This window comes from Gymnoscopelus microlampas (genome assembly GCF_963454915.1).
Source record: "Gymnoscopelus microlampas genome assembly, chromosome: 18".
NCBI classification, from domain to species: Eukaryota; Metazoa; Chordata; class Actinopteri; order Myctophiformes; family Myctophidae; genus Gymnoscopelus; species Gymnoscopelus microlampas.
Window position 1 is genome coordinate 18,106,728 of NC_139955.1, and position 13,020 is coordinate 18,119,747.

A 13,020-nucleotide genomic window follows, 5' to 3' on the forward strand; every position below is an offset into this window, starting at 1 on the left:
ACACAGCTAAAATAGAAAGTGGAAAAACAAGAGGAAGAGAGAAAGGGATTGGATGGAAAGGAAAATAATTAAGATAATTGGTCTCCTGATCCCAAATTGACTTTCCAAATTGGGTCTTGTGAGGTGTGTGTGCGTGTGCGTGTGCGTGTGCGTGTGCGTGTGCGTGTGTGTGTGTGTGCGCGCGCGCGTCTGTGTGTGCCAGCGTGTATGCATGCGTGTGTGAGTGCACGTGCATGCTGAGCTTGTGTTTGTGATATACTGTATTCATACAGTCTATAGTAAGTCTACACACTAATGGAGTTGTGTCCTGCAGCGTTTGTATTCCTAGATAGATCATACCATTGTTGCTGAATAAATAATTAAAATACACAGCATATGAAACAGGATAAACAAACACAAAACACAAACACATCACCAGTGTGGCTGATTTCATCACCAGAGTTTAAAGGCCTTAAGTCATGTTGCTGTTTAAAGGGAAAGTTTGTTGATATTTAACATGAATCCTTTCGTTCTATTTTAAGGAGGACAAACACTTCCCACTGCATTCTGTGTCGAGAACGTGCTCTGGGAAATTGCCACCAGCCTACGTAAACTAACGTGTATAATGTTTTATGTAGGCTAGTGTCCATTTCCCCGCGCAAGCTCTCGACACAAGGAACACGGAATTGAGAGGTATCATCACTTGTCCTCAAGTGACAATAGAATGATAGGATTCACATTAAATACTAGCAAAGTTCCTGTTTAAATCACACAAAAAGCACACTAGTATTTTGGTGAAATCCCCATGTGTGTATTTTAAAGCCTTGTTTATAAAATTGTTTTGGTCCCTGGTCCTAAATCAAGAATCATTCATCAGCAGCCATTTTTCTACACTTCCAAGAAAGCCTTTCACTTGTGAAAGCCTGAGATTACCCTTCTCCAGGTTGCATGTACAGCAATGAGCTTTCGTGCAGAGGCATAAAAAGGCAATATTGCAGTCAGTATTATTGAGCTTCACAGGGGAAGTTATGGGTTGACTGTGCAAGGTTCCGTACCCTGTCGATACCCAATCCGTACCCGGTCTGTACCCAGTACACCCATCTTTTGAAAGACGGCCTATGTCTTTTCAGGGAGTGTCTTTCCTTTGCTCTTGTTCATGGCAGCAGAGTGTCTGTTCCTTGCACATCAAAGCTCATCCACCCGGTCTGTTCTTTTAAGGGAAGCGAGTGAGGAGATCACTGCATGCTAACCCACAAATGGAGCCACCTTGTGCCCCAATGGGATCCACTTCAAGAGCTCCGCCTTTGTTAAAAAAATGTGTTTGTTCTCTTATTCTTTTTGGGGAGTTAAAAACCAAATTGCAACAAAAGATTCTTCCCTCAACCCTCCTAACGTTCACTCTCTCCTCTTTCCTTCTGCCCTCTCTCTCTCTCTCTCTTTCTCTCTCCAGTACTGCAGATTTAACTGGAGATGCTAATGACATCCCCCCTGCCAGAGCCGCACACGCGCACGCACGCACGCACGCACGCACGCACGCACGCACGCACGCACGCACGCACGCACGCACGCACGCACGCACGCACGCACGCACGCACGCACGCACGCACGCACGCACGCACGCACGCACACACACACACACACACACACACACACACACACACACACACACACACACACACACACACACACACACACACACACACACACACACACACACACACACACACACACACACACACACACACACACACACACACACACACACACACACACACACACACACACACACACACACACCTCAATAAATCTGATGCAAGGTCTGTCTATACTTTTCCCTTTCATCCACATACAAATGTTCTCTTATTGCCTCTTTGCCCCCCCCGGTCTTTTAAGATTCCTTTCTGAAATATGCCGTTTGATAACCACATCATCGGCCAAGTCCCGGCAGTGATTAGAGCTCACTTTAATGTGAGCGAGTTAGAGAGTGACTGAGGGGCTCTGGGGCCAGCGTGGATCTCCTCTCTCCTCTGCCCTCAACAGCTGACACCTCCTCCTGGGCCGCTGGCGAGCCCAGCCCTGTCCGGGACGATCGGGAACAGCTGTCGGACCTGTGGCCACGCGTCTCGCACCTCTACGTGGGGATTAAACAGCTGGGACAGAGGAGGACGGAGCGCCTTGGCGCAGATGCCACGCTGCACGCTTCATCACAGGAGCAGGACAGGCGAACTGCTCTCTAATGTCTTTTAAATATGCTCCATTGATCTCACATTCAGAGCTTCACTGTCACAGCATTTTTATCTGTATTGTACCAGCCAACGGGGAACACTGCAGACAGTTGGAGACACCTGTTGAGTCTGTGGGGATTGGTACTGTAGCCTAAACACAAACCTAAAGGTGATGTTTTTCGTCCTTGTGTATGGCGTTGTATTGTAGTTCTGTTACAACACAGTAAATCCAGTGTTCATTTAATTACAGAAGTAAGAGGGTACAAATGGACCTGAATGGGTGTAGAATAAAGATAGCAAGGATTTTTCAGTGATGTCACAACTACACGTCATCTTCAATTCAGACATGACATGAACCACAAATCAGTTTTATTGAGCAAGTGCGTTTGCTACAGGCTCACACTTCCCACGATGACATTCCTAATGTCATCGCTATATTGTATCTCTTTCATAGACCCAGACTCAACAGATGCTTTGCTTGCACAATATATGATAATCCACAAAGACACAAAGCCTTCATTACCAGAAAATCAAGAACGTTTCTGTTTACGCTCTCTCTCAAATGTGTTTTCCATGTTTGTTAGCCATATCTGTTTAAAATACATAGGATTCTGTAACTCAATATCCAGCGTGTATTTCTTTCGAATTTCTTAAATCACAACCAACATCAGTTTTTTGCTACACCACTTCCTGAGTTCCTGCATCTCTCTAATAAGACATGCCTGTTTGAAGTGTGCCTCCAAAAATGACACCTCTTGAATGAAGCATCAAGTACTATACATGTACTACAGCTTTCAAAAAAAGCGCCTGGTTCGCTCTGATATTCATAGCAGTCTTCATAATTCTTCCATTGTCAAGGTCAATAAATACATCCGTATTGTTTGCTTTGGATGTCTGTGAGCCTGACTATCAAATGCAATCCCAGCGCAAGGCCTCAGAGGGCAGGTAAATAAATACAGTCATGCCTCTCAGAGCCTTGTCTGTTCTCATCAGGACTGTGATCAGTCCTCGACATCAGTTAGCTTCCTGCTGAATGTATCACGGACCGAGCAGGTGTCTGGAAGGACACCTCATTCCCCTCATCCCACAATATGAAGTCTGTTCAAACAAAATATCAACTGGAGATCACATGATGGGAGATGAGAGCCATTTAGAGCCTCATTAGCCCAGTGAGCCATAATTGAGGGTTCATGTACAATTGTAATTGTTTTCTAATTGAAATGTATTCTGTCTGCAGAGACCTGAGGGACAGTCGCAGTGCTCTCCACAAAGTCATTAGATTATATTAATAGATTCAGATATTTATATTTTTGTGTAGAGAGGAACCTACAAAGTTAATGTCCACATGTTTGTACTTATACAAGTATGCCAAATACAATTGATTCTAAATCTAATTCTAATTCTCTTTGCATTCATTATGTACCTTAATAATGCTTGTAATATTCTTATAACCACCCTTCTGTCAGTATGTTTCATTACAGATGAAATAGTGGAGGGGTGCATTTCAGGCTCATTGTAGTAGAACCGCCCAGCATGCACAATAACAACCAAGATTAGAAGTGAGTGTGTGTGTCAGTGCATGCCATAAGGCTTTGTGGTCAGACGTTACTTGTCAGCATAGCGGATGTTTCTTCACCAAGTAAACAAAAGTTTGCTGTTATTCCGTTATTCCTGTCCAGCGAGGGCATGAGGGTGTTTTAATAAGGAATACAGTCACTGTAGAAACCGGAGAAACACAGTGAAGGCATGGGGGGGGGGGGGGGGGGGGTACTTTAACCACATGAACCCTAGCATCCCTGTTATGGGCATGTCATAATAGGCAAACAATCGCCGAAAATAGCTGTTCTACAAGCTCACAACGCCTCGCGACGTGTTATGAGTTTGTAGATCTGCTATTTTCGGCAAAGAGATTTGGTATAGAGGGGGGGGGGGGCAAGTACAGACCCCTGGGGATTCAGTCATTGAAGTATATACTGTAGGGTTCAAGTGGTTAATAAGGAATACAGCCACTGTAGAAACAGTGAGAGAATGAGAGTATTTTAATAAGGCAAACATTTGCCGAAAATAGCTGTTCTATAAGCTCACACTGTACTGAAACTGCAGAAACACAATGAGGCTTTAAGGGAACTTAAAGGTAGGGTAAGTGATTTGCTTTGGTTAAAATAAGTGTTAAATAGCTCTATATTCTGATAGTACTCATTGCTATAGTGTTTGTTCAGTATTAGGAGTCTCCTTGTCTCTCCAGCTCTTTATTAAACAGAAAATGCATTTTCGTTTCAGTTTCAGTTTCATTTCCAATTTTATCCAACCAAGACAGAGAACTCAATCAGGATACAGATTAAACAAATGAAATTGGAAGTGATGACACTAAGAAATGAGCAGACAAAATTGGAACTGGAACACTATACAAATTAAGCTTAAAAATTGGTACTTTCTCCTGATTGGCTGAGATTTTGACACCTACCGAAAAAAAAAAAATCTGTTTATTAAAGAGCTGGAGAGACAGGGAGACATCTGTTGCTGAAAAAACACTCTATAGCAATGATTACTATCAGAATATAGTATTTTAACCTTTTAACAAAATACTTTTTGTTTTAACCAAAAAATATCACTTACCCTACCTTTAAATAAGGAATAGAGTCACTGTAGAAACTGCTTATAACACAGTGACGCTATGAGAGTATTTTAATAAGGAATACAGTCACTGTACAAACATGGCAGATATAACATGATGCTTATTGCTTATTGACTTCATAATAAAATCGGGGCATCTTATGCGCTGTGCTGTTCTCGTAGCTGAGGAGGAGCCTAAACAAGCACGCACGCACGCACGCGCGCCTATCAAATGATCAAATGTGTCCTGCGGTGACTCTACATCTGTCAATCAAAGGGCTGGGGCTAGGCGTCTGATCTGATTGAGCTGCAGCCACCTGTTCCCACACACACAGACACACACGCACTCAAACACATATACACAGACGGGCATAACAGACATTATTATGCACTATGCGTGCACATGCTCTCTCACACACACACAAAAGCACACATTTTCTTTTTCTCATGTCAGCAAAGGTTTTTCTATGTCAATCATAAATTGATCTGCCATACACTACTACGTTAGTAGTAATACTTTAGCAGTAGTGTGTACAACTACTTCAGTAGTAGTGTACCACTACGTTAACAGCGGTGTCCCTGACAGCCACAGGCTATTCTCAACCCACTCGCTCATGTCATTAGGCAACGTGTGTTCATGCGTGTGGAATTAATTTATGATAAATAACGTAATCTGCACCAAAGACAAAGCTCTAGTCACACAACAAAAAAAGACCAACAGAAGCATTTGCACTGGCTCCGAGATAACTAACTACTGTAACATATGGAGAGACAGTGATGGGGTGGGGGGGGTGGGGGAAGAGAGAGAGACAGAGAGACAGAGAAACCTTTGTCTTGCTGCTTGATACAGAAGCTTTTACTCTGTGAGTGACAACCTCAAAGTGTGTATCTCTGCTGTGCTTTGATGAAGCTCTGCCAACGTCTTTCATCTGGCTGCTGCTAAAGACATTCACCATGGAATAATCACTCCCTATGAAAAGATATCAAATCCCTGCCTGGGTAGGTAAACAGGTGTCCCGATGTGTACTCTCTCTCTGTGTGTGCGTGTGCGTGTGTGTGTGTGCATGTGTGCGTGTGTGCGTGTGTGCGTGTGTGCATGTGTGCGTGTGCGTGTGTGTGTGTGTGTGGACAACATGTTTACCTGTATCTGCTATGTGTGTGTGTGTATACTGTGTGTGTATGTGCATGAGCTGAAGGTGCTGTGCATCTCAGGGTGACAGCCTGATCACAGGGGAAATGTGAGAATTATCAAGGTGGAGGGATACGGTGTAATGTGTATAATCATCTGTCCAGACCACCCCCCACCCCCCACACCCACCCCACTACAGCTGGCCTCCCAGTCCCGCGGAAGCCGCTGTGCTGTTATATTTAGTTCCATAGTGATGAGGTGGAACTGATGACCACTTTCACGCCCGTTGGTGTCATCAGGGTGCTGCGCGCAGGTAGCGGAGGGCTGTGGTACCTGCAGGGTGGGATGGAGCCCCTCCATACACCACCCACCGTATCCCCCCCCCCCCCCCCCCACACACACACACACACATGCACAGCTCAACAGAACACACAGACACATGTACATATACCAACCCAATCGCCAGAGGAAACGTCACAATACATTTCTGCAGAAACGTGTAACATCAATGTTTCTGGACCCCAAAAACGTCACATTTCAACGCTTATTAGGTTAAGGGTTTTTTGTATTTTTGTTTCCCTTTTTTGTGGTGTTTTTGTGTATCTTGTCATTTTATTTATTCCTTGTCTTTTTCATTATGTCTTGTTTACAAAAAAAGGAAAATGAAGAAAGATATGATAATGATATGTGTACATTGTGCATTGTCAATAAATAAATCATTATAAAAAAAAGAATACGTTTAGTGTTCCTTTTGTGAAGTTAAGGTTAGGGTTAAGGTTAGGTTTAGGAACGTCAAATTGAGGATTGACTCAACATGGTCTGGTCTGCATTTGCTGACCATGTCATTGAAAGTTCACACGCAACGTTTTGGGGATTCAAAACTTTGTCACTGAACGGTTCTGGGCAACGTTTTTTTTTCTGCCGACCAGGCTGGTACTAACTCACACACACACACACACACACACACACACACGCGCGCGCGCGCACGCGCGCACGCACGCACGCACGCACGCACGCACGCACACACACACACACACACACACACACACGCTCATGCATGCGCGGACACAAACCTACAAATTGACTCTGGACTAGTATTTTCTCATGGCAGCTCCCGTGGGGGCTGGAGAAAAGCATCTCTGATATCACTCCAACTGCTCCATACCAGTCTATACTGGTCCTTACTGGTGATGATCACTGTTGGATGGGAAAATCACAAAGACTGCCAATTTATGTCCTGTGTCATGAAAGCTGGTGCCAATTCCATTCAATTAATACAGCCTTGAAATTACAGCATCCTTCCTTCTCTTTCTGTCTATCTGTCACTCACTCTCTCTCTCTCTCTCTCTCTCTCTCTCTGTCTCTCTCTCTCTCTCACACATACTCTGTCTGTCTGTCTGTCTGTCTGTCTGTCTGTCTGTCTCTCTCTCTTGCTCTCTGTCTGTCTGTCTATCTCTCTCTTGCTCTGTCTGTCTATCTCTCTCTTACTCTCCCTGTCTCCCTCTCTCTCTCTCTCTCTCTCTCCCTCTCCCTCTCTCTCCTTCTCTCTAACAGCTAGTTATGTGTAAGCAGGCTGTGCAGGGATGTGTCCCTGTCACATCCAGCCTGTTAAGTCCTCATTTAGGACCATGTGACTGCATGGTGGCCTGACAGCATCTGTCAGCTCTGTCAAGTGTGTATGTGGATTCTTTACGCTTCCTAATGTGAAACAGTTGACAGGTCATTACTAGCAAAGTGATGTCACGCTGCCTTGACCGCCAGCCAACTCAACTTTAACCTGAAGAGTTTTCCCGGTTTTAGTGGCGTAATGCTCCGACAAGGTATACGGTGATGGTCAGGGGATGTGGGAGGGGGGGGGGGGGGGGGGGGGGGTCAGACCAGTTGAACTCACATGTCCCACTGTGTGTGCTTCCATCATAATTCATCCGTGTTCACATAATCATCCCAGCATGCAGCTATAAACACCTCGGCAGTGGTGTAAAGTAACTAAGTACATACTTTTATTTCTACTAGGGGTGTGCCGATACACTAATTTCACGAAACGATACGATACGATATTTGGCTCACAACTTCGATACGATTTCGATACGATACGCACTTTTTTTATCATGAAAATAAATGGGGGAGAAAAAAAGGAAATGCAAACAAATAATTCTGTTTTTGCATTATTCAGACATGCAAACTTGTAGCTTTTCAGCCGTTTTGAATCCAAATAGGGCAATAGTGTGACACCTGACCCGAAAAAAAAACAACATGTTGTCACCCTTTTCACCTCGGGGCTGTTTGCATGCCTGATTATTTTGATTGGTGTAAAAAAAATAAAAAATAAAAAATATATATATATATATATATTTTTTTTTTCAAAACGATATTTTTTTTTTCCAAAACGATACATATCGTCGCGAAAACGTATCGCGATATATCGCGGGACGATATATCGGCACACCCCTAATTTCTACGCCTCCACTACATCTCAGAGGCAAATTTTGTACTTTTACTCCGCTATACAATTATTTGAAAACTTTAGTAACTAGTTACTTTGTAGATTTTGATTATTATTACAAAACATACAATAGCCTAGCCTGGCAACCAGACGAATCGTCTATCTAGTATTTTTATACTTATTGAACTTGCATAAACTTTAGCACTTTTGATTAAAAGTTTTTTCTTTTTTTTTTTTTACTCAACTAATCTTTTTGTACCAGACTTTTATTTGCAAGTGAGTATTTCTACATTGTGGTATTGATACTTTTACTTAAGTAAAAAAACAAAATGTGAGTACCTCGGATGCCCCCCCCCTGCACCTCATCCTCTAATGGAAGTGAAGCTCTCAGTAATGATGTCAGATTACAAAAAGATCATGTCAGCGCTGAGTGTGGGTTCTTATCACAAATTGGAGTACATTTACTTGAGTACTGTACTTAAGTACATTTTTTGAGTATCTGTATACATTACTTGAGTATGTTACTTTTTTTGGATACTTTTAACTTTCATTCCACTACATTTCAAAGACTGTACTGACAGTTTTTTTCCCCATACCACAAAACATAAACCGGCAGAAAAAAAAGACAAATCTACCTTGTAATGTCCCTTCAGGGGCTCCGTACACACCTTTGCGTGTGTGTGTGTGTGTGTGTGTGTGTGTGTGTGTGTGTGTGTGTGTGTGTGTGTGTGTGTGTGTGTGTTGTTTAATAGAGTCCTCCATTGTGAGTAATGAGCGCAGCTCTTTTCTGTTATTCTATCCAGGCTATAAAAACTGGTACTGTATGAAGATGGAAGTATGGATGATGCTATTATAATCTCTCTCTCTCTCTCTCTCTCTCTCTCTCTCTCTCTCTCTCTCTCTCTCTCTCTCTCTCTCTCTCTCAGCTTTCCAAAGCAATGCGAGATTGCGGTTAAATGAAGGGTTGTTTACCTGCTACACTATTCTCTACCATGAGCTTCTCCATTTGATGCGTGTACCTTTACCTCTCTCCATCGTCTGTCCATAGTCTCCCATCTGTTCATATACCCCTCCCACCTGTGTCTGTCTTCTTGTTCAGCCTGGTTTATATTTCCTACATTGGGCTATTTTCGGCACACGGCATCATCATACGACGAAGTGTAAATAAAGCATCCCTCTCCCTGCATCATGTGTCTGATCTTATTCCTCGGCATCTTTCCTCAGATTTGTTTCTGCATGTTGGAGTCACATGTTCTTTCCTTTTATCGTTTCTCTGTCCTCTCCCCTGACACACTGCTGTGGTTTTGTGTCCTATACAGTCTATGACGCCCGCCCAGCCTCCCACATGCAGGCTTACTGGAAACCAGTCCCTGCCCATCTCGTCCCCAGTGTCCATGCACACCATCACCATGCCAGCTATGTCATGAACGCAGTCGGCACTGTTGGCCCACTGGGCCGTCTTTCAGAGACATTACATCACCATGTGTGTGTGCGCGCGCGTGTACTTAGTATGGAATTCTTTTTCACACCCTCATCTGTCTACTGTCTGCATCTCTTCCTATGAGAAAGACAGACAGACAGACAGACAGACAGACAGACAGACAGACAGACAGACAGACAGACAGACAGACAGACAGACAGACAGGCAGAGTGTATGAAAGAGAGAGACAGCGAGAGAGACAGACACAGAGGTACTGTAGAGAGAGAGAGAGAGAGAGAGAGAGAGAGAGAGAGCAGGTGCATGGCTTAACTTGTCACTTCAGATCAGATCATCAGATTAATATGTCTGTGTATCTATGTATTTGTCTTTGACATTTGTCTGTCTGTCTGTGTTTTTGTGACTAATCAATATACTGTACTTTAAATTTTCAACACTTTTTATCCACAACTAAAGACATCGTAGAAAAGACTGTAGTAATTAGTAATATTATACTAGAAAAAATAGAAAAAGTGCTCCTCGGAGCACAGATCTCAGGTTATTGTGGGCCAGCAATGTTAGGAATTCAGTCATTCAGTGGAATCTGTAGTGTAGAAGTTGTTGAGGGATTAATGTTGATGACGTTATTACACAATATGTTGATTTGTGGGAGTGTAGAACATAGTTTTGTGTTCGCAATCGGACGCAGCGCTCATGATTTGAGGCATTTTGTTCAAAACGAGACCCTCCTGCAAACTTTAGATGTAGATGCCAATCTTAGCCAATCAGGATTGACTATTAAAAAAATTACAGATCCGTCTTGATCACAAGACTGGATAATGTGTACCGATTTGCGTGATGTTTGGACAAAATCTGTAGGAGTAATATAACATTTTTTATACAAAAATCGGCCGGCTGGTGTCGCTATAATATATCAATGTGACAAAGGTGGCATTTCTTCCTCAACCTAGTGGGAATGTGCATGCAAAGTATCATGACAATCAAACGCTGCTCATGATTTGAGGCATTTTATTCAAAACGAGCCACTCCTGCGAACTTTAGATGTCAATCTTAGCCGGGATGGAATATGAAAAATCTGATAGATCCGTCTTGATCAAATGACTATAGAGATAATGTGTACCGATTTGCGTGATGTTTGGACACAATCTGTAACGGTTCTGCTCTGGCATCCAGGGACTGTGTGTGCACGATTTCACGTCGATCGGGCCAAGAGACAATGAACAGTATAACAAAATAAAAGTTAACCACGTAAACTCTTGTAATTTCAGGCTTTAACTTAAGCCTGGACAAAAAGGATATTAGTATTGCAGTAGAACCTTGCTTCCAGATCTTTTTGTCCACATACACATTTAAACTCTGCCAGAAACGGTTCAGCATTTGTCCCTGAGTTACTCTCAAAAATGTATTTTTTGGCACTTTGCCATTGACAAAGTGAATAACGATTTGTCTGATTAGGTAAGGAGCCAGTGTAAAAACATGCCTTGAAATGTGAAGTGTCAAAATGCATCCGAATTTTTGTCTCTTCAGAGTTCCTCATGGGAGCAGGATTGGTGAAAAAAATAATGACGATCAACAGGATTATATTCTTCTCTGGGGCCGCTGAACTACCAGGTGATAAGATTGGGCTATTGAGATGATCAATAGACTTGATTAAGGACGTTGAGGTAAGAAAGTGTGTGTGTGTGTGTGTGTGTGTGTGTGTGTGTGTGTGTGTGTGTGTGTGTGTGTGTGTGTGTGTGTGTGTGTGTGTGTGTGTGTGTGTGTGTGTGTGTGTGAAACCAAGTACACGTGGGAAAAGCGGAGTGGACCCGGTAGGCCTGTCAGCTTCCCGTTTGTCGGAGTTATCAGGGTTTTTTGGCCGGGGCCTCTCACACGCTCGCCCAGCACCCCGGTCTCATCTCTTCCAATTCGGCACGGCAACCCCAACCACCCTCCCGGCCCGCGTAGACTCAAGGCCAAAAACGCGCGCTCCTTATTCCGTTTGTACTGGTTTCCCACATGAACTGTACACATACAGTACTGTAAATACGTCTAGCGTGACGCGTCGTTCACTTTGCAGTGCCACCTTACAGGCACCTCACAGTGTGAGAGAGAGTTTTGTGCTCTCCTAAATCCACGGCAGGCTTTGAAAGTACCCACTTCAGAAAGAGGTGACGTGCATCACCTCTCCAATGACCAAAACCCACTATGGAAGCCGTCGAACTGGTGCGATCTGACGGCATCCTAGAATTTATAGGTAGGATGTGATGTCATGCGTGATGTCATGCTGTCGTGAGATTACGTCACACTGGCGTTGTGTCCATATTCGGAGTGATGCAACGTACATACAACATACTGACAAACATACTGACAACCGACATGGCGCAGGATTCAAATTGTATATATATAGATATATGACTATATAAATGTATTATGTATATATATATATATATATATATATATATATATATATATATATATATATATACACATACATACATAATACATTTATAGTCATTAGTTTATGTATGTAAAACAAATATATACTGTTTACAATGGGAAAACACAAATAAATATAGCAAAAAAGAAAAGAAGAAAGTAAAAGGAATATAAAACAGACTGAAGTCTAAACGATTAAGATTTGATTCCAACAGAGGTCTCTAAACCCCATTGCTAGACAGCGTACGTGGTTGTCTGCAAACGCAACCCATGGCACGCTTACAATACTGCCTGAAAAGCCATTCAACAACACAAGAGAACAGAGAATAGGAGAACACACTACAGTGGTTCTCAACCTTTTCTGGATCAGGGCCCACTTGAAAAAAATCATAAAAGCATTCGCGGCCCACCCATCTGGCCACTTGCAATATCCTCAAGGCCCACCAGTGGGCCCCGGGCCCACAGGTTGAGAATCACTGTACTATAATGTAGCATGAGAACAGTGAATGAGTGCTACGCTACAGAGTAGACTAGAGCGTCTGCTGTCTGCTACAGTAATAAGCAACAGTAGGCTGTAGGGAGGGGGTGGGGGGGGGGGTGAAATCAGAGAGCGGGCCCGGCCCAGCCGAGCCCAGGCCGCGGGCCGCCACCACCCCAGCGGCTCCCTCCAGCTTCCATGTGATCTCTGCTCTGGGAGCCAACCAGCAGAGAGGAAATGTCAGTCTCCCGGCCAGCCAGGAAACCTCCATGCCCAAACATGGAGTTTCCTGCCCTG

The 13,020-nt window shown here is 43.5% G+C and overlaps 1 protein-coding gene across 2 annotated transcripts in view; it reads right to left on the bottom strand.

The window, feature by feature from the left end:
• Window positions 1–13,020, bottom strand: part of LOC311033760 (hepatitis A virus cellular receptor 1 homolog) — a 487,428-nt gene that overhangs the window by 422,353 nt on the left and 52,055 nt on the right. The gene's annotated exons all lie outside the window — the stretch shown is intronic.